Below are 26,248 nucleotides of genomic sequence, written 5' to 3'. Positions count from 1 at the left end.
GGGGGGCGGTAAGTATAACACAAGGGAATTTTTTCCATCAGGTAAGGAAAGTGAAGATCCAAAAAAAGGGTTACATGGACTAAACACACAGAGCAGTATGTGGTACTGACAATATTGTTCTACTGAGTCATCAGAACAAAACCCCTGAATGTTTCTATGCTCTGTCTGGCATGGGACATTCTGATAAAAAGTCAAGGATAACAAAGGAGCTAAGAACCAACTCATTTTCTCTTGGACACTGTCAGGGCAGCTGAGGAAGAAAAGCCACAGACCTGAAACACAGCCAAAATTCTGACCATCAAGGCTTTTTGTTACTCAAAATCAGGTAGCTATGACTACTACATGAAAGAAAAAACCCAAAAATCTTCAAGAGCCACTAAATATAGTTTCATCATATATGCACAGAAGACTGTCAGAAGCTATCCCACAAAGAAAAGAGAACAAAATTCAATAAAGTAATTTTTCAAAACAGTAAGCTGCATGTATTTTTTCCCCTATGGAAATGCTACGTGAGCAGCCACACTGTGTCTAGTTTTTGCCAGGAATTCTGCAATAGACAAGGACTATAGCATTGCATGGTGGAAAGAAACAAGCAATGAAGAACAGAGCAGAAACAAAAAAGGGGGTTTAGCTCCTAAATACTGGAACCTTCATCCTGTCCAAATTGCACTGTATCACATTTTTATTAGCATTTTACTCTTTTTTTGTTTTAATTCATTAAACTCTTCCAAGTAAAGCCCAGTAAGCTCTTCCTAATCTAAAGAGATGAGGACTGTTTTATTTAATTCCTGTTCATGATCACAGTATCTGAATAGCAATAGAAGTAACAAACTATACAGTATACTGTTTCTTATCCTCTCTGTTTAACCTCGTTTCTGTAGAATCAGGGAAATGTAGGTTGGAAAGGACTTCTAGAGGTCACCTTGCCTAACCTCCTGCTCACAAGCGGACTACTGACAACATTGTCACCCAGCCAAGGCTGAAACACTTGCTGTCACTTGTTACGTCTTCTGGTCTGATCAAGAAGAGCTTGGTTTGCAGTTTGCAAACGGCAATCTTCGCAGTTGCCTTTCAAATAATTAGAGACTACTATTAGATTATCCACTAGCCTCCTGTGTGCCGGACTCATGACAGCCTGATCATTTTCATAGTCCTCCAATGGACCTGCTCCAGTCTACTTGCATCTCTCAGCTGCCGCCACTACACCCAAAACATAGCAATCCAGGTGAAGCCCCACCAAGTGAAGAGGAATAAATGCCTTCCCTCAATCTCCTGGTCATGTTTGTCTTATTCACAACTGAGAGCAACTCATGAGAGTTGGTTCATGTTTCTTGGTCCTCACCATACATCTCACAGTCTTTGCAACAGACTACTTAGCCAACAGCCTTATCTCAGAAGATTATGAAGCTATGTTAACTAACTTTTCAGTAGTATCTTTAATTTCTCATTGTTTTATACCACACCTAAAAGAATGGTAAAGATCCAAACAATTCTCCATAGACTACATTTTGACATACACATCTGTTGGACAGAAAAATCTGGTTTCTGTATTGGTAGAACATCTTAGTGCTTCTACACTCACACAAATTCACCACAGTTCCTCAAAGCAACAGACTCCTACACTGCTTCAACTTGATGCTTTAGAAGGGCTTCGCACCACACGCTACAACACAAACTGAAGAGATATTACTATTTTATTTTCTCAAGAGACTGAAGCTTTGAGTCTGCGGTTACATGTACAGATTCAAAAGTGTATGACAATTATTTAAGAAGCTAATCCTGTTTCTGAAGAGAAGAAATACGATTTTGTCTTTTTCTACTCAGGCACTTCTAATCACATTATCAAAAACAAAACAAAAGTTAAATTCCCGGGTGACCTGAATGATGACTGCACTTTGCTTTTGCCTGTACGCTGCTGGAAAACTTCTCCACTCACGTTGTTGTCACTGATGCTTAAGCATGAGAAGGGAGAAGATGCTAGTAGAAAGCAGGACACTCAAAAGTGCATCAAGCAGCGTAAGATGGCTTTAGTGCACTCCCACTGTGAAGTGGGACTGATCAGAGTAGCTACATCTGCTCGTCACTAACAATTTATGCAGCACACTTGCTTCCATTCTGGTTTAGGCTTTTTGATGTGTATGGTTGGGAAAACGTTTGCGGGGGCCAGGGGGCTGAGAGAAGGAAGAGAAGAGACAAGCCCTAGAAGTAGCTCAGAGAAATTAATACCAGTTTAGTCATCTAAATCTAGTTCAAAATGTATTATTTAAAGAGCTAAAAATTTTAACTTCTATCAGAGCTGAAGTGGTAATCTCTCTAAGCATATTAGCTTGCCTAAGAACGTTTCCTAAAATAACCAAAGTATCATTCTAGTAGTTTTCACGATAGATAATATTCTACAACTTTAATACATTGCCAGGCATTTCATAGGGATAATAATAAATGCATGGGCTCATGAAAGTTTTAGGTCACATGCAGATCTGAAAGGTCAGAATAATTTAAAGGATTCAAACAACAAACATTAGCTCCTATGTCTTAACACTAAAGATTTTGAACAAACAGCAATCCAATGTGGCTTGAATATAAATATATGCACATGACGACAACTATTTTACTCCCAAAGCTCCGTTTCTTTTTTTTTTCTTCCAAATTTCCCATAAACTTTAATTCTCACAGATTAATACCACCATCTTTATATCACCTCTTTATTTGTACATGCACATAGAAGGAATATTCTATTTTTGATGAATAAGCGGGCTCTAATACTACACAGTACTAAGTCTGCAGCATATAAGCAGCAGCAGTAACTATCTGAGCACAGTAAACCACATATAGCACTTTACCAGGATTTCAGTTTTGTCTCCCATCTCAGTTATCAGGAATGTTAGGAGAAAGGCCTCATTGCAGTATGCTATTGATCAGTGGCTTTTTAAAGATAATAATCTATCATGAGAGTAATGAATAATTTTTAAAGGTTACTTTGCAAGTCCTATGCAAAATGAGCTAGGTGCTTTACAGATAAAGTTTCTGTAACAATCTCTAACCTTCTTCTCAGTCCTGTTTCTGATGAGTGATCATCCACAGGTCTGTACAGGAAATGGAGGCAGACTCCAGCTGCATGTTCCTGGGGCTCCCAAACTTTCTTTCTACGACATATTCATGTCCGTATTAATGCTCTAATGAAAAAGGCCCTCAGTGTTAAAGCTCTCTCTCCCTGGACTTCAGACACATAGTAAATTCATGCAAAAGTTGTAACATTCAAGTTTCTCTGTAACATATAAACAGTTAATAATAACAACAACAACATTATTATTAATATCAACCTTTAAATACCTCTAAGCAATATTAATTGCTCAAACAGCATTTTCCTATGCAACCACTTCATATTTTAAATTCATTTCTATTTTTAATACAACATACATATCTGCAGACTTCAAGACACCTCACACCAGGAAACGATACTAAATAATGCAATGCTCTGCATTAAGCCCACTTAATGCAGCTCAGAATTCTGCTGAATCTCACTGGATATTATCATCCTGTTATGAAACTTTGGAGAAGAAACCCATCTGCTCCTACCAGGAGTTTCAAAGAAATTCTGTTCTACAGTTCTCAAACACTGCAGAATTTGAGAGGATGGGAGAACTGCTAACTGCACAACTTAGGCCTCTGAAATTTGCTCTAAAAAGATTTCTCATATTTTTCTTCCAAATTTCCATAGTGACTCAAGTACGTTTTTCTGACTCTGATTGCACTAAGTGTATAATATGTTTTCTTTGAAATACTACTTCATTAATAAACATCATGATTTTTTTCTACCACAGCCTATGTACAAAGATTCAAAGTGTTAAATAGGTAATTCTTACAGTGATTGAGCCTTTATTCTGAACAGGCTACACACAGGAAGATCTTCCCCTGTCATCAAGCAGAAGTTTGTTTTTAAACAGGTGCCAGAGGGAGTCAGAACTTCTCTTTTAAATAAAGCTCAAATTGGGAAATTGAGCACTGTGCTCCCTGAAGCTCCTTTCAAAATCTGAGCCCCATTCATCAACTTCTCATGTCTCTTGCTATCGGACAACACACTCCAGGTTTCTCTAGCACTCGGAGGAGCAAAGTCTGTGTTAACTTTACTTAAGACGATACAAAACTCTGTATCTGCAGGATATAGGCCTACCTATATCAGCAGAAGGCAGGTTAAATTCTTCAGTAAGGGACAATAAGCATGTACTTAAATATGTTACATGCATACTTATTTCAAAATACACTACAGAATTACAGAAGTAAAAAGGTAAGTTCTGCATCGCTGTTACCAGCAGCTCAACCTGAGGGAATTTTTTTTTAAGGCATCTTAGATTTAACAATATAAAACACTAAGGAGTGAACATCTTAGGTTGCTTACCTGGTTTTAATAATCCCTTTCTATAGAGCTAGACAGTGCTGCACTGCTCACTTGCCCTTTTTTTTCTTGGGGGTTTGTTGTTTGGTTGTTTTTTTTTTTAAACTAAAGCTCTTACCCTGTTCTGTGCCCTGATCATGGGTCAAGTGAAGGCCAGATCTACTCTGATGACCTTCAGAAGACTTGAGAGCCTTCACTCCCAACGCACTCTCCTTAAAATGTTTATAGCTACATTCTCCCTCCCTACTCCCATGAGCGTACCAAAAATTACTTTTACTTTCCGCCTCCGTTCACAATATATATCAATTTACAGAATACCCACTTACTCTATGATTTCTGCCAGTATTTGCTACTTTCTGAAAAAGCTATCAGATGTTATATGCAAGAGCATCTTCCCTCTGACGGGAATCAGGCAGGCTCAGACAAGACCCTGATGTGTAAAGCAAGGTTAGCTTAAAGAGATATTGTACTATTATATTTATTTTCTAAATTATTTCTCTCTCTATGAAAATAGGTGTATCTACAATAACACTGAGATGGATAAACTGTGTTTCCACCCAGTTTGAAATGTCTTCAGTATCAGAAAATCACGATGTCAATAATACAGGTACCAAATTAGAAAACGCAAAAATAGAAAAGAATTATTTGCTCCAGCAAACTTATCTCAAGCTGTGCCTCTAACAGCTTTTGCTTTTAAAAAGTAACCCAGAATAAAAAGTAAGCAGATAAATATTTTACTATTCATACATTAGTTTTATCAATTTTAAAGCACAAAACCAGAGTGTGGTGTTCACAATGAGTTATAACATACAATAGGACTGTTCAAGCTCTAAAAGTACATGAATAATTTGAGAGTTTGCGCATAACTCTCAAAAGTTATAAATTTTAAAAAGCCACCTCCTTCATTTCATGTTCTGTATTCTAAACCATGTGCATTTGACCTTGACATCAAAATGGGCAACGATACTCTCCACATTTTCAACTTACTATACAGTTTAACTAATATGTTACAAACTATTCCCACTCTATTGGTATTCCACATCCTGATATTAGAGAATTTGCAACATATTTATTTGATTTAATATTGACCAATACAACCCAAAATGTTTTGATTTTTATAATGAATTTTCTTTCTGCAAAGCCGGCCATAATAAAAGGGATGCATAACTTGAAAAGAAACTGTTCAAGATGCCAACAGTTTCCCTAGAACAGTATTTGCTGTATGTTACTACAAAAGGAAGTCATATCGTGCTAATTTAGAGGAATCGCCACCAAGGCTCTGGATTACAGTCAGTATCTATCCAGCCATCTTCTTCCAGAATTTATCCAATCCATACAACACACACTTCAATTCCTAATCGCACCACAGAAAGTGCTTGGGAGCTGTTTGAAAGCCTATATTCTCTTTCCTGTTGCTCTTTGACACCCCAGCTTTATGTACCCTTCTTTCTATAAATGCAGCACTCCACCTGCCACATGACCATTGGCCAGTATTTCAGAAAGAGCATAAATACCAGACTGGCAGTTCTGTACAAGCCCAAGCAACACCGGATGCTTTTTCTGTTATGATCAACAACAGTTTCCCCTATGGTTTATAAATTATGCTCTTGTATCTTTTGCCTAGCGTACAGTTCTCTCTAGGATAAAGAGAGGTTCTGATTAAATCAACAGGCTGGAGCATCATACTTTGTTGTTGTTATTGTTTCTTTTAGTATTAACCCAATACTAGCATTCTGCTGGTCTGATGGAATTCTCTCAGCATTCCATGATTTGTTAAATTTAATGTCCATCAATTATTACCACAGCCTATGGCGTTTAAAAAAAGCTAGCAGACCTAGCAGATTCATATGCTTTGTATAAATATGCATAGGCTATACTAAGGATGTATAATAAATATACTTAGTATTATTGTTAGTGCCACTTCAAAATTGGTAGGATCTCTCTTTTTAGTTCTAATGTACATAGCCTTCCTCTTATTCTTAGGGCTCCCCACCATAGATATTCCCTTAATAACATTAGCTTCTCTTTGCCGAAAATCTAGATTATGTAACCCTCATTTTGTATCATCTTCCACTTTTTTTTGCCCCATTTCCTACACAGATCTAAAAAAAGCTGCTTTAACATCACCTGATTAGACCTTTATTCCATATTCCCCACGCTTCTTGATTACAGAATTGTGGACGAGCTAAGAAACTGTTCCCATGCAAGTCTCAACTTAGTCTAAATTATTCTTCTCAAATAATTTTACCTGTTTCTTTAGTTCTTTCTGAATGTTAAACACATTATTCTCTGAGATAATCCCCACTGAAGAGAATCAGCTTCATGCAGCCTCTAATCCTCAAACTATCAGTTTGAAATCCACTTATGATTTCATCTTTACCCGACACAGTCAGTTCAAAAATAAATATCATCTTGTTTTGGGTAGAACAATGTTTAGGGTAAAAATATAGATGCACTTAAATGTGATGTTTAAAGTTTTCCGAAAAACACTGTTCAGTTCGGAAACCAGATGAACAGTCCCAACAGGTCAGAGGGACAAATAGTTGCGCAGGAAGGCACCTTGTTACACTGAACTTCCATTTGTCAAGTAAATCTCACTCTAGCAGAAGTTGCCCATCTGTTGCGTATAAAAATAGCAAAACCCGTTTGTTTGCATTCCCAGTAAAAGCTAATCAATGGGGGGAGCAAGATACATCTCTGTTTACAAGCAGGCTTCCTGGAAGAGTGAAGTAGAAGCTACTATCGACAAGGACTCCTCGCCACTGATAGTGGGAGGGAAGCAGGGGAGGGAAGGAGAGCTTCCCTGTTTTACTGAAAATCATCACTGCTATGGTAACAGCATGAAAATAGAGGGGGTCTTACCAAATTCAGTAAAAGAACTATATAAAAATAAGATCATACGGTCACATGGTATGAATTCAAGAAATTCTGATAAAATCATCACAGATCATGGCTTTACTTTCAAGTAAAGTTGAAAGCTTTAGGAAGCTCAGGAAACTACTGTTTCTCCAAGGTTAAAAAAAAGTGTTCTTGGTAAAAAACAAAACTAATGGAATTACAGACTGATAGTTCAATTGTTGCTTTCCAGCTATTTAACAAGTCATTTGCTTTGCAAGAAAAATCTGATTTTTGCCTTAAAAATTATGTGCCTGAGAAGCAAACCGGCTAAATATTCCCAGCTAATTCCAATGCACATTTAACAAGCACTGTTTAGAAAATGTTCCAAAGACACTATACCATTTCACAAGAAACACAAACACCAATGTATGGTATCAAGAATTTTTAAGCACCACCTGCAGCAACTAGAAGCAGCAGAGCAGCAAGTTTCTAATTACCTGCTTTAAAAAAAAAAAAAAAAAGGCATAAAACTTGGAATTACCACAGGTAAGTAAGCCCCAATAGAAAAAGTTGATCTTTTTGTTACTTCTGTTATCCCAAACCACAGTTTCAAGTAATGATTTAACGTACTCAAATGGCCAACACAACACAATTTATGACTCAGTATTCTAAAGAATCAACAACCTCTCCTAGAGGAGGGCAATTACCAACCATCAATTGTCTGAAAACTATTAGTTCATGCTATTCCTCTCAGAAACTTGGGGTTATTCATGCAGGGTTTCAGACACCATTACTTCCACGAAGATTTCTGATCTTCTGAACTTATCTCAAAAGGGAGAAGTAAAAGCTGGAAAGCCAGTCCACATAAAACACAGAAATTTAACTCTTGTGTATGTGAGCCTCCGGAAAATTTGGCCTCATTTCTACCAAAGCAGTATTTACAACAAATTGAATGTGCTGACTAGGCTAAAGACTCATGACAGACATTAGATGACTTTGAACTATGGTTATGAAGGTCAACATTTGATCTTGAACTCTGCTATTAGAAGACATCATTATCAAAACAAAAGCTCCTACCAAAACAATAGAGATTCAGTAACGAGTATATCTCACTAAAGAATTAAATTGAGCTCTGAGAAATCTAGGGAAACATGAAGCTGATACCACATTAAAGAACAATTCGGGGCATACGTAAAGTTTTAGTTATAAAAAGTACCAGATACTAGAAATCTTCCTTTTGCAGTATTTATTATGTGCCCACATACTTTCACAAGTGTAAACAGTGAAAAAGCGAGGGGGGAAAAGTAACTTCTTCACACAAACACATTGTCTAATTTTGAAAAAGTGTAGTATGCTACATACCTGAGTAATACTGCAAGACATACAGCTGAAGCTGAAATAAGAATTTGTTTGCCAGAAAGATCTTTTAAACAACCAACAATCAATTGTTTTATTATTCTGAATGGAAATTTTCAGCATGTGTTCTTTTTCCCCAAGACCTGTGATACATTAGTACTGCACTGTTGTAGAAACCAATTTATGTCAATTCGCTTCAGAACTGAGGCCTCAAAGGCGAAGCTTTCTGTGGGCTCTGACTGATGGGGTCTTGGCTGAATAATTCACATAAGCCAGGTCAGAATTCCTTACCTCACAACAAGGTGGATCTGTCAGTGTTAAACAGTTCGGCAATTTACAACAGTAACATGAAGGGGGGCAACCCCACACCTTGCCTGCAGGGTGGGCAGCTTCCGGAATGCTGCTTACCAGCTCAGACCTGGAAGCGTTTACATGTGAAACTCGCTGTGAGATGGGAACCCTTTTATCAGACTACAGATAAACCAAGAATAAACTTACAGCATGGAGTAGAAGAGTACTTTGTAAAATCTTACATGAAAACAAAACCACTATCGCTCAGGTAGCTTCTCAACAGTACTGTATACATTAGCCAGCCTCAGGGAAAAAATTCTGAGATAAACCTCAACTGGTAAAACAAAATAAGAGGTCATGTCAGCATGTATTGGCATGTTTAGTGTGTTCTTATGTTGAACACACAATGATCTGATTCATTATCTTAAGTTTATTAGACAAATTTAAGAGACCTTGAACTCTTCTTGTATTAATTAAGGGCACCTACTTTACTTGAATTGTGTTGCTTCTCACATGTTCTCCTTCCCCTTAAAATAGGGTCTTAAGTACTCATCAGTAGCTTCAGAAAGGACTGACAAACAAAAAACCCTCACTGAGCAAGCAATACAAATAAAGGCCTTTGTAATTCTGCATACAGAATCTATCTACAGGGATATAGCTAGTGTCATTACCAAATACCTTCTGTAACAGTGTATTTTATACCCTCAACATCCTAAGATTGGGGGGGAGGGGAGGGGAGGGGAACACTAAGACCATTAAAATATTCCTTTTCCAGCAGCAATAGAGCATGTCTAGGTAATACACACTATCTTTCACTTAAATTTTCAAGTGCTCTTTTAAATACTAAATATCCTCATACATATCTAGTTAGTTATTATCCACTTCTTACAGCGGCACATATCTAGATAGAGACTGAAGTGGGCTGAAGGGGCAGTAAAAGAAGAATTATTATACCTGAAGTCTTTACTGTGGATCCTTTAATCTACCTAAGTTAACAGCATTCTCTGTTAACACATCTGATCTCCATTCCAACCCTTGAAACATTTCATCCACTTCTACACTGAAGGAAGAAAAAGGGGGAAGGAACAAAAAAACCCCAATCTTCCACCCAAAGAAGTTATTGCTCTAAATTAATCAAGGATTACTGATATAAAACAAAACACATCAGCAGCACATAGAAACATGTGCTGGTAGTTGGATGAAAGACCATCTCAAGCATTTCTCATTTATGTTCAAAGTTATCTGTTATGCTGACTTCAATAAAGATGATGTAACTATTAACTAAAAAGTAAGAGTCTACTTAACTTATTAAATGAAAGCTTAAACCCAGAGGGGACCTCTCATTCAACGATTTTTCATGAAAAATCCATATTTAAAAAGACTTTAGCGCTTGTAGTCACTCATTCTGGGTTGTCTTTTCTCTTTGTTCCCCATTCCCAGCAGCGGAGATTGCATGAACATTTCCAAAGAACACTTTAAAGTCTAGTTCAGGCACTTTTCCTGGAAGTTCACCATTTTACTGTTTTACTTCTAAATTGCTTTGCATAGCTGAAGGCTAATCGAACTTCCCCTTGCTGTTAGTGTGCCAGGTACAAAGAGGAAGATACTTAACAAGGAATCTTCAGTTCTCTGTGGTAGAGTGCTGTCCATTTAGACAAAGTTTCTTGTGCATTGCATTTTCCTGAGTTTTTGGGGTTTTTTTTTGGAGGTGGATGAGGAGGGGAGCATCATTTTTAAAAAAAAAATAAATAAATAACCCTAAGCAGGTTGGCCTGCCAGCCGCTACCAGCACTCAGGTGTGCCAGGCCAAGAAAGGGAAAACAGAGAGCACAGGGGCGAGCCAGTATAGGGAGGAAGCAGCAGGTGTTACAGGAACGAGTAGAGCAGAAGGGATGTAAAGAAGGATGGCCAGGAAGGCAATGTAAATAGATTACAGGAAATGTTTAGTGATTTGCCAATGCCTATGAGATCTGTCATCCTGCCTTCAAGTTTCACAAGTGCTACTGGAACCCATTCCCACCAGGTCGACAATCTGGGATGACTCAAGACAACTGAATTACAATGCTGTACACACCGACTTCCTAAATGCTCTCCCAGAAGAACTTGAAGCTGGTTTCCCCCCTTACAGAGCACCATCATAAGCTTTCAGCTTAACGCCAAAAGCCAGAACAAGCAGTTGCTATATTGTTTTAAAAATACACAAGCAGAAAGATCACGTCTTCTCTATCTCAAGTAAAATATTTGAGGAAACAACTCAACATAGTTCAACAGTTGTACGTAAAATCGTCTACAGACATGTATTAGAACACTACAAAACTCAGCATAGGTATGCAAGGGATTATTGTTGATTTACTATCGCTATGGCATTTAGTAATGTAAAATAAGTTAAAAATGCAATAAGTTGCAGAACGTTATTTCCTGGAGAGTGGGGCAGTCGTCCTCAGTGCAAAGCAACAAAACCAGGCTGCATCTCCTGCATTCATTTAGACTGCTGTGTGGTAACTGTATGTAAATAAGCCCCCAAACTTGACATAGTTCTCAGAACACATACATGCGACTCACAGAATAACAAGTGCTCTAAATTTCACAGTTCAACCAATATAAAAGGCTTAACTTTTTTTTTTTAAGATTACAGTATGCAGAATTACAATTACCATCGAAAAGATTAAGACCATGTCCGTATAATTTCAGAATTGTGTATTGCATGCTCTCAGCTTGATTTAAAACATTTTCATTTAGGATGTTTGTGTTTTCACTAAGCAGTTATCTGGTCTGGATCTGTCAGCAATTACTTATCACTGTTTTAATGCTGCAAGTAACTTCAATCAACAGATAGTGTTTCTCCAAGTCACATATCAAACTAAGAAAAAGAACAAAAGTGTGTGATAAGAGACAATTCTCATGAACTAAGGTTAACAGAATAGGACTTCTCATGTATGTATTAAGGCACTAATATTTTATAGAAATTTTGTTTGCTACGTAAAAGCAGTGCTGCCAGAAAAAGAATATTAAGCCCTACAATGATTGCAAAAAATATCTTACAGAACAATTAAATTACTGCATATTTGTTTATTGTAAAGTATAAGGACACTGTGCAAGTTATATGAAAAATGCATTTTGAGAAATGGATAACTATTGAATAAATATAAAGGGACTGTCCAATGGTATTCCTAGTCTAATGCCACACGTACAGCAAGGCAACCAAAAGCAGTGTGTACTTCATTCCTGCAATTCATAACTGTTTCCCATACAGCACACTGCCTAAAGGCCCGATCCTCCCACCTTACTACTTACTTTCCTTCACTCCAGCTTTTTGACTTTCTCTACTTGTGCTATATTTTGCCAACCGAAGGAACAGTGCAGCGTAAGCATTTTCTGCTGTTGAACAGAGAAATATATTTACTCTCGTGTCTGATCACAAGACAACAAAATCTCTTGGTGCGTTTTGTGCTGGGGGTTGCCTTTCTGCACCAGAGCCAGCCCTGCCCAGCCCCTGAGCTACAGCTGTCGGCACTCCACTCCAAGAAAACCATGAGGCTCAGAGCAAAATACAAACAAGTAGAGACTATGAACAGATGCCTAATGAGCAATTCTACTGAAGGGGGAACAGTAAGTTGTTAAAACTCAAAGAAAAGGTGGCCAGAGTTATTCCTTTTGACCCTATCGGCAGACAGGTTTTTGTTTGTTTTTAACTTAGAGAAATGCAGAATTTTTATCCAGTTGCTAACCTCTCTCTGTTATACATTTGCATCCTACCTTCTCTTCACTCCCACTCGAAAGTGGCCAAAATTGATAATTATAATTTGTTGTAGGTAAGCAATTAAAAATGGGAGAAGCTATGATCACTGTTGTATTAAGTCAACACACCACTGGTGCATATGCAAAACTGAAATTTCCAGTGAGGCCAGCTGCTGAGAGCCATACCCAGCAGTGACCATTTCCAAATGGATCACGTTCATTATTTGTGTTGCTTGAAAACAAACCCATAAGAAAAAAAAAATTCAGGTGAAGAGCATAATTACTCATCACCACCATGAAAACCTGTGCCTAATAGGGAATTTTAAGTGCTTAAATTTTGTCTCACAGATTTGAAAAGCTGGCCTCTAGAGATCTGCATTTCTAGAGTTTGTGGATTATCATTAAGGAGAAAGCAGATGGCAGAAAAAGAGGTCTTTTAGATTACTTCTATAAAGCATGATCTTCTGTCTTCATTTCCCGGAGGTCAGCTGAGCGAGTAAATAGGAGAAGACCCACCAAGCAACATACACGAGATGGAGGGAAGGCATAACAGGAGAGAATGCATTTCTTGACCATAAGCAATTCTGGCTTGCAAAATGGAAGGGTGACCAAGAGATCAATGGTCAGCTCGCATCTCTGGCTACGTATGCATGGGTCATCTTCTGGATGCATTTGCATTTACACACTGCAGTAACAGCCAAGCTGAAATCTTAAAATCAGTTCAAAAAGGACTTGGCCTTCTTATCCATAAGTTTGGCTGAAACTCTAGCTAGAACTCCGCAATCTGCTAAGTGTTATTAGTATTAGTGAGGAAAATAGCACAGTAAACATAACAATTTAAAATTTGTATAATTGTTTGTAGTGAAAGTTTTGATGCAGAATCATCATTGCAGCTGCAACTTTCACCAGACTTATCTACAAATACAGAGAATACACACAGATAATCTTGATACATAAATCACTAATCTTGACTTTCTCTGCCCAGTTTGATAGTTCAGCATTAAAGAATACAGGCGTACTAATGGAAGCTATGAACTTTTTTTTTGGAAGAGTTAATAAAATCAAATTTGAACACTGGAACAGGTGGGGAAACTGCTAAGCTAACATAAAATTGCATATTTCAAAGGCTGTTTTCTGGCATGATAATAAAAAAAGATACATGTGCTGGAAACCATGCCAGAGGCAAGTGGAAATATAGTCAAGTCAGCGCCTGAAAAGCCCACCTTCTGAAGGCTATTTGCTCTGTTCCCAAGGAAGCAGCTATAATTATCTTCTCAACTACCTACAGCATGCTGTTACGTTTGATGAATTTCACTGTTTGTAAAAGAGTTAACTGCTGCACAATAAGAGTTAATACATTCCTTGTTAAAAATAAAAAAATAAAATAAAAACCATCTCTTGAAACATCCCTTGGCAAGTCACAGTATCTGGGAATAACCTGATACCCTTCTGGCTCACTAAGACCCCTACCAGAAGGCTCTACTTCAGTATCACTACGCATATATGGAAGCTAGCTTGGTAAGCATACATAGCGGACAGATGTTTCAGCATGTCATGATATGCTAGAGCTGACTATCCCATTGCATGCTAGAATAATCTTGTTATTAAAAAAAGGCTCAGAATAATGCTGCTTTGCATTTTACACGTCAGCTTTCATCCAAGGATCATAAATACTTTCTTTTGTCCAAGAACTATTTTTCTAACCTCATATCCACAAGGTGGATATCCTTCTTTATCGCAATTTTACAACCCCAAAAAGTAAAGAGTGACTTGTTCAAAGTCACTCAAGCAGTAAAACCAAAACCATGTATCAAAATCCAGACCATCATCCTCTTGTCAAAATTTAGCCGGCTTCGCATGGTGGGAAACAAGAGACAGTTCAGTGGACAAAGCTTTCCCTTCAAGTGTGTTACAACATTGGAGCCACCAGAGCCAAAAAACTGCCTAACATAAAATGAACCACATTCAGACTTTCACTGCCCAAGTGTTGCACAAACCCTCAGTCTCAGAAAGATGACTGGCAAACATCCAAAGCCATGAGTAAACCAATCTCCCTCAGTATGCCATTTCTGATATGGTGTGAGGGGCAAACGAAACTCTTTGCATTTAAGAGGGAGCGAGTTTGGTTTTAAATAACTTGGACTTCATTTCACCTGCGTCACATGACTGATTTAACTTTACAAGGTTAAATCAAAGAAACCTTTTCGGAAATAACAAAGTGTCAGAGACATTCTCTTTTCCAGAGAAAATACCAAAAATGCATAAGCGAGCAAAGGAGGAGTTGTTAATTGTCTGGCTCCAGCCAGCTGGCAAACTCTGATCCCCAAGGCCAGACCTCAAGCTCGATGGGCCTGAGATGGAAAACTCAACAACCACCTGAGATAAAACTCAGAGAAGCACCCACAAAACAGACAGGCATGCTCTCCTTCCTGAGTCCACGTGTGGCAACAACTCCATGAATCTTATTAACAATGTTTACACACCAAAACAGTTTAGCTGAGCCCAGCCACGTTGCTTGTACTCTTCCCAGTGTGTTTCAGATAAACTGACCATGGACTCTCAATGGTAAATTGTCCTGAAAGACGCTGAGCATGTAGCAAACATAGTCTTCATACATATACTGCTCCAATGACGACGGTGAATTTAACTGCAGTGTGGATTTAACTTCATCAAGCATTTCCAAATCTCAGTATCAATCAAAAGGAAGAGTTTTCACAATTACTTCTTTTTCCTCAAAATAATCAGCTAGACATGTTTAAACTAGAGTTACAGCTCAGCACTACAGAACCAAGGCAAGGCCTCTGTTAGCAAACTGTTAATAATTTTTGTGTTATCAAGTACTTGTACTTGAGGTAAAGCACGTTTTTCCATAACCACCCCAGTGCACTTCAAGTGCATTTGATAGATTTTTCCAACTTAAATAATCCCTAGTACACAGGGTTTTTTTCAACAAGTAACTTAAGAAAATTATCAATTTTTCTGCCACCAGAAATGTTGGCTGCCTGCATCTTAAAATTTTAGTATCTTACCAATACTATGCTTCTACTGCACCTAACCATACTCACGGTTTACAAAGCAAAACAAAACTACCACAAAAACTTTTTTCTTGTTTGAACATATTCTCGGTTTTCATTTTAAGGAAAACTGATGAGTTCAAGCTGTGAGAAACGGAATTCAGTTAGGATTTATTGCCACAACAATATTTAGCTGCTTTTAGCGCACTCAAGTTCCTAGTGTGAAACTCATCATTCTTCAAAACACGGAGGCTGCAGAGGCTGTGCTATCAGATCGGTTATAAAAAGCAAGGTGACCTAACTTTGAAGGGGCTACAGCAGGTACTGGAAGCAGCCACGCCATACCATCAATACGCTCCATGTATGCTAAATTATCTTGAGAAACAGGGCAGGATTTTGCTGCAGCTGACAGCTTCCAGTTCGTAAGTCAACTCCTTTTGAAACAAGCTGAGGTACTACTGGCTACACCATCTTGTGTTACAAAAGACAGCCCTACAGAGTGATTTAGTTAGCAGCTGACGAGCTGTTATAACTCAAGGTACAGTATTTCTACCACACAAATAGCTGTAACATTTCCGGCACTGAAGTGATAGGACGAGAGGAAATGGCCTCAAGTTGCTCCAGGGGAGGTTTAGATTGGACATGAGGAAAAATTTCTTTACTGAAAGAGTGGTTAAACATTGGACCAGGCTGCCCAGGGAAGTGGTTGAGTCACCATCCCTGGAGGTATTTAAAAGACGTGTAGATGAGGTGCTTAGGGACATGGTTTAGTGGGCATGGTGGTGTTGGGTCGATGGTTGGACTCGATCTTGGAGGTCTTTTCCAACCTTAACGATTCTATGAAAAGCCCATTCTCACAGCCACTTATTTCACCCACTGCTTCCCAAAGCTAGGAAACGGGGTACACAGCAGGAACACAGGCAAGAGGAAAAAATCTGGTCTAACTAACAAATATCATACTTCTAAACTTCTAATGGGCAATTTATGAAATGCCTTGACATCCTGTGCAAGCCTAAAACATTATTTCTTTATACAATCCATATCCACACAAGAGCTGAAAGCTACTTAAATGCCTACCAGTTCAGTGCAGACAGAACCAACTCAAGTTAAGCAGATTCCAGGATATGTCAAATAATGTTGGAAACAAGAATACAAGGGGCCAGCATTTGTCAGTTAACAAGCTGACACAGGAATGCATTTTTCATAGTTGCTCAGCACGTGATTTATTTAATTTTTTTTTTTTAAGTATCTAATTTTGGACCCTGTAAGCAAGAACTCTTACAAAAAAAACAAACAAACCACACAACACTAGTTTGCTGCTGCTTTTAAAATTACAGAAATCTGTCAATAATGCACTTTTAAAAACCACAACAGGCAAGTGTGAATAAGTTTTCAAATGGCAATAGGAGTATGTGTTGTACTGCCTTCCTCATTGTTTCTGATTGCATTTCCTAGGAAAATAATATTAGCCTCCGTAGTCAAAAATCGCATTGTATCTGTAGCCTAAAAGACAACTAAATGAAGAAGACTAATTTCAAATTATCAGGATCTGAATACAGGCTGCAAAATACTGCCAATGTATTTCAAAACCAAAACATTAGGTTGAAACTAATTGTGTTATTTATTGCAACAGAAGGATTTCAGGTGTGCATACTATTCCTTCAGTGCTTATTTTGCAGTAAATGCTTTCCCCATTCTTTTATAAATTTAAACATAGCACACTACAAAAAAACCTATTATACATCTAGTGCTTTACGATAAAGTTTTCGGCAAATTACACAATCAGGTGCTTCTTCCCAACCATCCTTTGGCTTTCTAACCAGTACTCAACCTCAAAAAAACCTAATTAGATGAAAAAAACAGAATGCAATGGTAAAAAAATTACAAACCTATTAACTTTTAAATAATTCCCACATTCATTTCCCACATTAGCGGCGGCACCAAAACTTGCCTGTGAAATGTTAAAGTGGGAGGAAGCTGAGGGTTACACCAGCAGACTGCAGCTGCCAGATCTAGGCTGGGATTTTTATCCAAATGACTTGATGGAGAGAACACAGTGTTACTTGCTTTCTCTGAAGGACATATCATAAATACTCTGAGTTAAAAAAAAAAAAAGCCAAAACAAGCCCCATATCAAGAGACATGTCTTGCCCTGAGCTGAGCCCTCTCCCAACACCTCAAAACAGAAGTCGACTACTCCTGCACCTCCCTGTGACCCCACAATACAGTTCCAGAGGGCACAAGCGGCAGGTGCCGGCACAGCACTGGGAATTACATTACCCAAGAGTAGTGCAGTCCTTTTTATTTTAAAGATTAGCAAAAGGAAATAAGTTAGTCTATGATGAAGTTATAATTTATCTGTGTGTGACAGTAGCACAGTGATGCATTTTGTGATCACTGAAAAAAACCTTAGGAGTTTGGGGGTTTTTTTGCATTCGAGGGGCTAGTAGCCAAGCACTCCACCAGCCTGTGCCAGCCCAGGCAGTCTGCAGCTCTCCTGGACGGTTCCTAACATACCCGACAAATAAAAGCACGAAAACAGAGCAGCCACTTGCCAGATTGCCACAAGAACAAAAAGTACAGCAGGTGGCCATCCACAACTCCAAATTAAATCATACGCTGCTCAGAACTTTATACCAATCGCTGTGTAGTGTTGTATCTGTTTAGTGTTACTCTTCATCCTCAATTTTCAAAATGAAAAGAAAATGGTTTTTAGTGACACACGAACCATGGAAGGAGACAATGATCCAAATGGTATTATTCAACACTCAATAAAATAGAGAAAAACTATCGCATCTTTCCCCCCCCCTCCCAGTTCTCCATTTTTTTCCCTTTCAATATTTATTAAGTAAACCAGTGCTTATCTGGAATAAATCCCTAGGCTCAGTGAAACAACAGGTGGTAGACTGGGGTAGTTTTTCTAGCAACAGATGGCTCAAACATTTTATGACAAACGGACGTGGGACTATCGCTAGTCAGACCATCTTTCAGTTACTTCTTTATATAACAGCAGCAACTAACCCGGGGAAGCTGCGACGGCCGCTCACCTGAGCCAGAGCCCCACCTCCCAAACCAAGCGACGGGGGAGCCGGCCGCGGGAGCCTGGCTGCCTGCTCCCCGTCCACTGCTCAGGCCGACTGACTTTACAGCAGGAGCCGACGTTGGGAGAAAATCCAACGCTTGCCATTTCAGACAAGAAACTTGGGGAACGCTGGTTCTAGAGAAAAGCTACAAAGTGCAACCTATGCCTCATATGTTAAAAAGTAGTATTTTTTAATTACTTTTACCAGCTCATTGTCTTATCTGTCTGCATTCAAAGCAACTGTGATCAGCTACTTTTAACCTTAAATCGGAATTTTTTGGCTTACACACGTTGCTGTGCACCATAAAGGAAGATCACTTGGTTTACCTGAAGTGAAGAAAAACATTCAGTCATTACAATTATGCTACTCTTAATAAACAAAAAGAGAGAACTAACCAGAAAAAGAAGCACTAAATACTCCATTACTTCAATGCATTTCTCACTGGTAATTTAATTCCAACAGACTTGCACCTGAAATGCATACTGTAATACTCCCTGCCAGGTCATTCGAGGGGGACCGGGACAGCGCAGAGGCCACCCCAGTCACAGCCACACTTCCACACACACCCCCACACACCTTCTCCCTCCGGGGGTTCTCAGATAGGGACTCAGGAAAAACATCTTCCAGTCTCATGCTGGCATTATTATTATTTTGAAATCTGAAAATAGCATTTGGGATCTACGTTGCAAAGGTTAATAGTATGCTTGTAATATTTTTAGTGATATGACATTGCTGAACTGATGTGACACAAGTCAGATATGCCTAAAAATAATCTCAATCCCCAGTTACAAGGTGCTGTCTGGTCTGGGGTTTTGTTTTCTTATTTACTTATTTTTAAATAAAGGGCATCACCACTTGCAGAAGTGAAAAGGCCATGAACTAAAAAGCTTACTACCTAGGAGAAAGGGCTGAAGGATGGAAAACGAGAGGCAGAAGCTTGAAGCCTTTTTACACCCCTAAAAATACATTAAGGGTTTGTTCTTTTTTTTCCCTAAAATAAATTTAGTAATTTGAGACCAGACTTGTTTTACATGCAGAGGTACTAAGAATATGTAAAGTTATATGGCATCAGAAAAGGAACATTGTTACCAGCATTTTGTATTGGTTTTGATGTCTTCAATCTGTTGCTTTCCTCTTGCAATACTATTAATTTCCATTCCTCTTACTACAGTACCTATCTATCTCAATAGAAGAGCCATCAGCTCAGAAGGATAATTAAAAACATTTTGTCATGGTTTAACCTCAGTCGGCAACTGAGCACCGCACAGCCGCTCCCTCACTCCCCCCAACACAGACTACACAGCACTGTACCAGCTACTCGGAAGGAAATTAACTCTATCCCTGCTGAAACCAGGACACAGTTGCATAATCTGTTTGATATTTAATAAATAGAAATGTATAATACATGAGTACTGTTGAAATAATGAATCACTGTACTAAACCAGATTATACTCTTCAATTCCTCACCTGTTCCAGACAAAACATTTATATACATTTCAACTGTCATTTTAATAAGAAATTTGTATCCCAGTTTTGGTATCCAGACCCATGCCACAGCATTTTTACCAGTGCAGTATAATAAAATTGAACATTATAAAATGTGTATTATATTAAGACACTACCACACTCCTCTGATCAGATACACAAGCCAAGTCCAAAAGAGAGTGTACTTATTTCAATGCAAATAGCACTTTTCTTTCCTCAAGAAAAAAAGAAATAAAAAAACAAAACAGTGAATGCCCAGTTGTTTTTTCTTGCCAAGAAATTAATATCTCCATGTTGCACGGGTACATCTAGGGTTGTTCCTTATACAGTAACTTCCTGGCAACTGGGAGAAATTGTGTAAGAGAGTCTAAAAAACAAGGGTTGCAAGAGGAATGTGGGAACAAAAAGGCCACATTTCTGCAGTCCTAACTATGAACCCTGCAGAAGACCTAGTCTTTCCTCCACAACCCTCAGTCTAGGAGTCAGGCAAAGAGGACCTAAGACCGATGAAAGGAAGATGCTTTGAGGACACACCACCTTCATGAACTTTTAGGGCCCACCCTTGCAGTGCTGAGGTAGTAGGAGGGAGGAGACGGACAGATGTCCATGCCTACCAGCAGTAACTAGCTCCTCCCAATTTCACTGCTTTCACATACTTGATGAAAAACGGAACGGTACCACCTCTGTGAAGCTAATAGTAACACTTAACCACAATGTATTTACACACTGGCCAGGGCCAGCCTGTAGCAATTATCAAACCTTAGCTGCAGGGGTCAACAATGCAATTCTTGCATTTCTTAAGCCATAGCAAGGGTCATTTTTCCCCAAGGCCACTAGTCAAGGTAATGATAGCAAGACAAAATTCCAGTGGAAACAGCATATGCACTAGTGTTTATTCAACGTAGGTTTTGTCAGTCCTCTATAAAGGTGGGGTGATCTTGCAGTTTGTTAACTAGTTAGTCTTCCTGGCAAAAAAAAAAAAATCACCCCTTTTTCTCACTGAGATCAGCCACCGATATTACGTGATATTTAACATGGTGTTATACACGTTACGCTACAATGTCGTTTTCCAGGGAAAACAAATACTTTGAGTAGTGAAGGGTTCAGATTGCAGCAAACAGAGTAAGCAAACATTGTGTTTGCACACCTGTGCAGATTCAGCCCAACATTGGCTTTTATCACTTGCAGCTGTAAGGCTAGATATGCACTAGTTCAACAAAAACCAGGAGGACACTTGCTTACAAGACACAGGGCTTAAAACTGCTTGCCTAGATTGTAGCTTGAGGTACACACAAATATCTTTACTTGATTCTAAGGAGTCATTTTTTAATAAAGCATAACTACAGAATTAGTTGTTGAGTTAGTTAAGTTGTACAAATGCCCAGAGACGTTACAGCAAAGCATTTTCATGCACAAAGATACAGGGGAAAAATAGTGAGAAATATGGTAGTACCTTTAACAATATTTATTCCAGACAGGAAAAAAGCAAGGGACTGTCTCACACTCCCTATCCTTTCAAGTGACTCGTATCCCTGCACCTCTCAGAGGGGCGTATGTGTGGCTAATTACGTACGTGCGCACTCCAAAGTGCGGTCTGGGGCACAGCTGCAGTCTGATAGTGCTTACAAGGAAACTGAGGTGGGAGGCCAGCTGTCAGTTTTCAGCCTCAGGTCAAGCTTGTCAGTCACTCACTGCATTTAAATCATTAAGTGCATGTCAGATCAGATCAGCCACCTGTCCTTGAGGGCTGGATACACAAATACACACCAACTTTTTTCTTTTTAAGCCTTGTTTTTAAGTACCAAAAAATGGAGAAGGAACAGCCATAAAAATCGAAGTTGTTCTTGAGGAAGCCCCTTCTTTGACATCCGTCCATAACAAAGGATTCAATACCAATAGCTGATTATATTCCAGACACACAGGAGCTTACCTTGAGACAATGCTGAAAGACAGGATGGCACAATCCTTGACTCAGAAAAGAGAAGGGAATGGATATCATAAAACCCACCAACTTCATGGACTAAGAGCTTTCATACCTGTTAACATTTAAGGAAACAAATTCTCTAGCCATAGAGGCAGAAACAAGCTTATAAAGGGCTATAGATTTATTGAATGTTTTAGAATAGTTCAGTTGGAAGGGACCTACAACGATCACCTAGTCCAACTGCCTCCTTTAGAGCTATACTGCCTCTTCCTGAAATTGGGATGGAAAGCACTTAAACCTTCAAGATGCAAAAATCTCGAAACAATAAATTGACAAATTATTCCCTGAAATTCCTGCTTTAAGGATTAAGTAATTTCATTTTAGAAATTGTACTTTGAGGAAGAAAATGTCTGTAAACAGTTAACAATGATCTTGTTTACTGATCTTGCTTTTTTTTTTTGCTTAAACTTTTTTCAGTTTTACCATCATGCCTCCTAGCCAGCATTATTAACATGGCACTCTGGCCTTACTCAATAATGAGAGCATTTTAAAGTGTATGTGTTTCTACCCTGCCACCCTCTTCTCTTAAGGAAAGGACAAAGACAACATTTACAAATATCTGGACTTGAACAAAAACAAACAAGGGAACAGCAGTGCTCCAGACTAGCTATGTGAGCAAACAAGTAGTTTGTCACTGAGAGCATTTCTATTTGTAAGAGCATTGTTTTCCAAATCAGCTCTTATTGGCTCTGCTCTTTGACATTAGAGAAGCCAAAAGAAAACAAAAACCCCTCTCCTGTTCACAGTCAACTAAGCTCTTCGCCAAAAAAATCACTTGAAATGACATACACACACATATACTCCAGAGCTAGAGTGGCACAGTCTCCCGGCCTCAAAAAACCCAAGTTTTTGTTACATGTGCCTTGGCATAAGACAGGTTAATATAGTCGTATAAAAAGATGTCTTCAAAAACCCTTCATCAACAAGGTAGCTGTATAGAACCATAGAAAAACTCCGGTCAGACGGGATCTCCAGAATCCCCCTTAACTTCCTATCTAGTTCCAACACCTGCTTAAAGCTGGGCTAAGTCCGAAGTTTAATAACGAAACCCAAAGTTGCCCACTTGAGTTTTGAGCGTATCCGAGGATGGAGGCTCCCCAAAGATGGATACCAGCCTCTCTGGGCAACCTGTTTCTGCTACTTATCCCCTCTCGCCATGAACTCTTTCTTCTTTATAACCAGTCAAAATTACAATAAAATCATTACTCCCATTGTTCCCATTACTACACCAAGGTCTTGCTGCCAGACCACTGCCTCCTGTCTTATCACTGGGCTTCTCTGAAAAAAATTTGGGTTCCATTTTCTCTGTAGCTACAAATTAGGCAGTTGAAGACAGCAATGAGATCTCATCTCCAGCCTTCCAGTCATCTCAGCAGCCATTTGATAGATTCCCTCCAGCTTGTCGATATCCATTTTGTCTTCTGGAGTCCAAAACTGGGCACAGTTTTCGAGCTCCATTCTCCCAAACGGTAAGCAAGAATAATTGCTTCCATCAGTTTGCTGGCTACACTCTTGTAATGCAGCCGAGCCGTTGGCCTTTATTTTTGCAAGGGCACACTGCTGACTCAACCTGGTGTCCACCAGGTTTATTTTCTTTTAAAAAAAACAAACAAACAAACCCCCCATACACAAAGCTGCTCCCTAGACAATCAGTTCCTAGCCCACACTGTTATATGGGGCTGTTCTATTCAAGGTACATGTGTCTTCGCTGAACCTCATGAGGTTCTGTTGGCCCATTCTTCCAGCTTGCTGAGATCCCACCTAATCACAGGCTGCTGTGCCATCAAACACTTCCCTCCCTTAGGTATCATCTGCAAACCCGGTAAGGATGCTCTTGACCCCATCATCCACATCAATGAAAAAAATGTTAAGTAGTATCAACACCCAAGAAGCCCCACTGATATATGCCATTATGACCATGCACCTTCAAAGAACCACTTAGAGTGGCCAGGCTGTCACTATTAATTAAAAAACTAGCGAACAGAGTAAGATTTACTGTATGTAGAATATCTTTCACTAAGTGCACAGAGTTGGAAGGTCCTACACTGTTACAAGTATGAAAGATTAAGACTAGCTGACCATTATGCTAAAATCTCTGTGTAAAACACAAGTAGCAAACAGCCAGACATGAAGTGCTCAATACCATAAATTCAAAATTAATAATCTTCAACTGATATTTATTATCTGTATAACCAAAAACCATGGGTTGGTGCAGTGAGAGTGTCAGTATACAGGCAAGGCTTCCCTGTTGTTACTGTAACACAGGAATGGTGCACATGGACCACATGGTCCTAAAACAAGGACTGAGGAGAAAAAAGCTTCACCCATATCTAACTGAAAGCATGGCCACAGACCTAAACAAACTGCTTAACACTGAAATATTAAATCTATGGAGAAGGGGTACAATTTTGACCTACATTTGAGTTCTCTAACGTAAGAATAAAAGTCAGCCAAGGATGATGAGGAGATTAAGAGTGATGTGGCTTCACACGTCACTTTATTGCATTGAGACACTGAGCAACAACAGCAGTGCAGAACAGGACTCTTCTGTCTGTGCGAAGAAAAGACAGCAAACTGACTTAAAACAGCAAGAAGAAACAGAGAATGCAAGAGCCAGTAGCCACAGGGGCACATGATTGCACAGACAGCAACAGTACAAGTTTCTTTGCTCTTCCAGGTATGTCTACATACAGCTTTTGTATAGGTTTAACTACCAGCTTAACAAGATGTACAAGATTAACATGATAATGAATACTAGCCAAGCCATCTGCAGTAAAAAGACAGTAGCTTTTTCTTAGCATGAAGCAAATACAAGATCCTTCAATACAGGTTAGCAAAGAAAGAAATTTCTCCTGTGTTTTTGGTTTTTTTTAAAAAGAATAAACAATACAATTCAGAGTCTTAAAAGCATGGCTGCATTCAGCTGCAAGCTCTGGCATACAGAAGAGAAAAAAAGAAAAAAAAAGACTTAATGCTGCTGGATTAAGCATTGCAGTGGGACTCTATTTCCTAGCTCTGCCACCAACTTCCTATGGTACCTTAGTTCTCCTTAGTTCTCCTAATTCCTTGATTCTCTTAGAACAAAACCTATGAAACTTTCTGTCCGGGTTTCGGCTGGGATAGAGTTAATTTTCTTCCTAGTAGCTGGTACAGTGCTGTCTTTTGGATTTAGCATGAGTATAATGTTGATAACACACCGATGTTTTAGTTGTTGCTAAGCAGTGCTTATACTAAGTCAAGGACTTTTCAGCTTCCCATGCTCTGCCAGCTGCACAAGAAGCTGGGAGGGGGCGCAGCCAGGACAGCTGACCCAAACTGGCGAAAGGGATATTTCATACCATATGACATCATGCTCAATATATAAACCGGGGGGAGTTGGCCAGGGGGGCGGGCTGGGCATCGGTCGGCAGGTGGTGAGCAATTGCACTGTGCTTCACTTGCTTTGTATATTCTTTTATCATTATTATTATTATTATTATTATTTTCTCTTCCTTTTCTGTCCTATTAAGCTGTCTTTGTCTTAACCCACGGGTTTTTACTTTTTTCTCTGATTCTCTCCCCCATCCCATGGTGGGGCGGGGAGGGTGAGCGAGCAGCTGTGTGGTACCTAGTTGCTGACTGGGGGTTAAACCACAACACTTTCCTTCCTCACAGAGCAGATTAATTTCATTAATATTTGTTAGACACTGATTACACAAAATGCAATTAGGTACATAAGTACAGTTTTCTTTCTCAAGGTCTCACGTAATCCTATCAGTATCCTCATTTTTAAAACTTACGCTAGCTTCAAAGATAAACTACTCCATGGAAGATGCCCCAAGAAGCCTACCAGACAAAGCCACAGCCAGGCACCTAGGTAGAATACTGGTGATTTCAGTCTTGAATATTTACTTTGTTCCCAAATCACCTATAGCTGGGTCATTTACAGCTAAAAACGCTTTGGAGAGCACAGCTGCCCTTTTCCTCATGTCCTGTCACAACAGCCGACACCCAGAGTTTCCTTTTTGTCTCTCTATCCTAGAAGCCAGGCTTTCCAAGATACAGTAAGAAACTCCACATGGAGAGC

The 26,248-nt window shown here is 39.1% G+C and overlaps 1 protein-coding gene across 1 annotated transcript in view; it reads right to left on the bottom strand.

Moving 5' to 3' along the window:
• CDKAL1 (CDK5 regulatory subunit associated protein 1-like 1) overlaps positions 1 to 26,248 on the bottom strand; it is a 436,847-nt gene that overhangs the window by 314,984 nt on the left and 95,615 nt on the right. The gene's annotated exons all lie outside the window — the stretch shown is intronic.

The sequence above is a fragment of the Pygoscelis adeliae genome, unplaced genomic scaffold, assembly GCF_000699105.1.
Source record: "Pygoscelis adeliae isolate BGI_AS28 unplaced genomic scaffold, ASM69910v1 Scaffold186, whole genome shotgun sequence".
Lineage (NCBI taxonomy): Eukaryota > Metazoa > Chordata > Aves > Sphenisciformes > Spheniscidae > Pygoscelis > Pygoscelis adeliae.
This window is presented reverse-complemented; position numbering and strand designations above follow the sequence as displayed.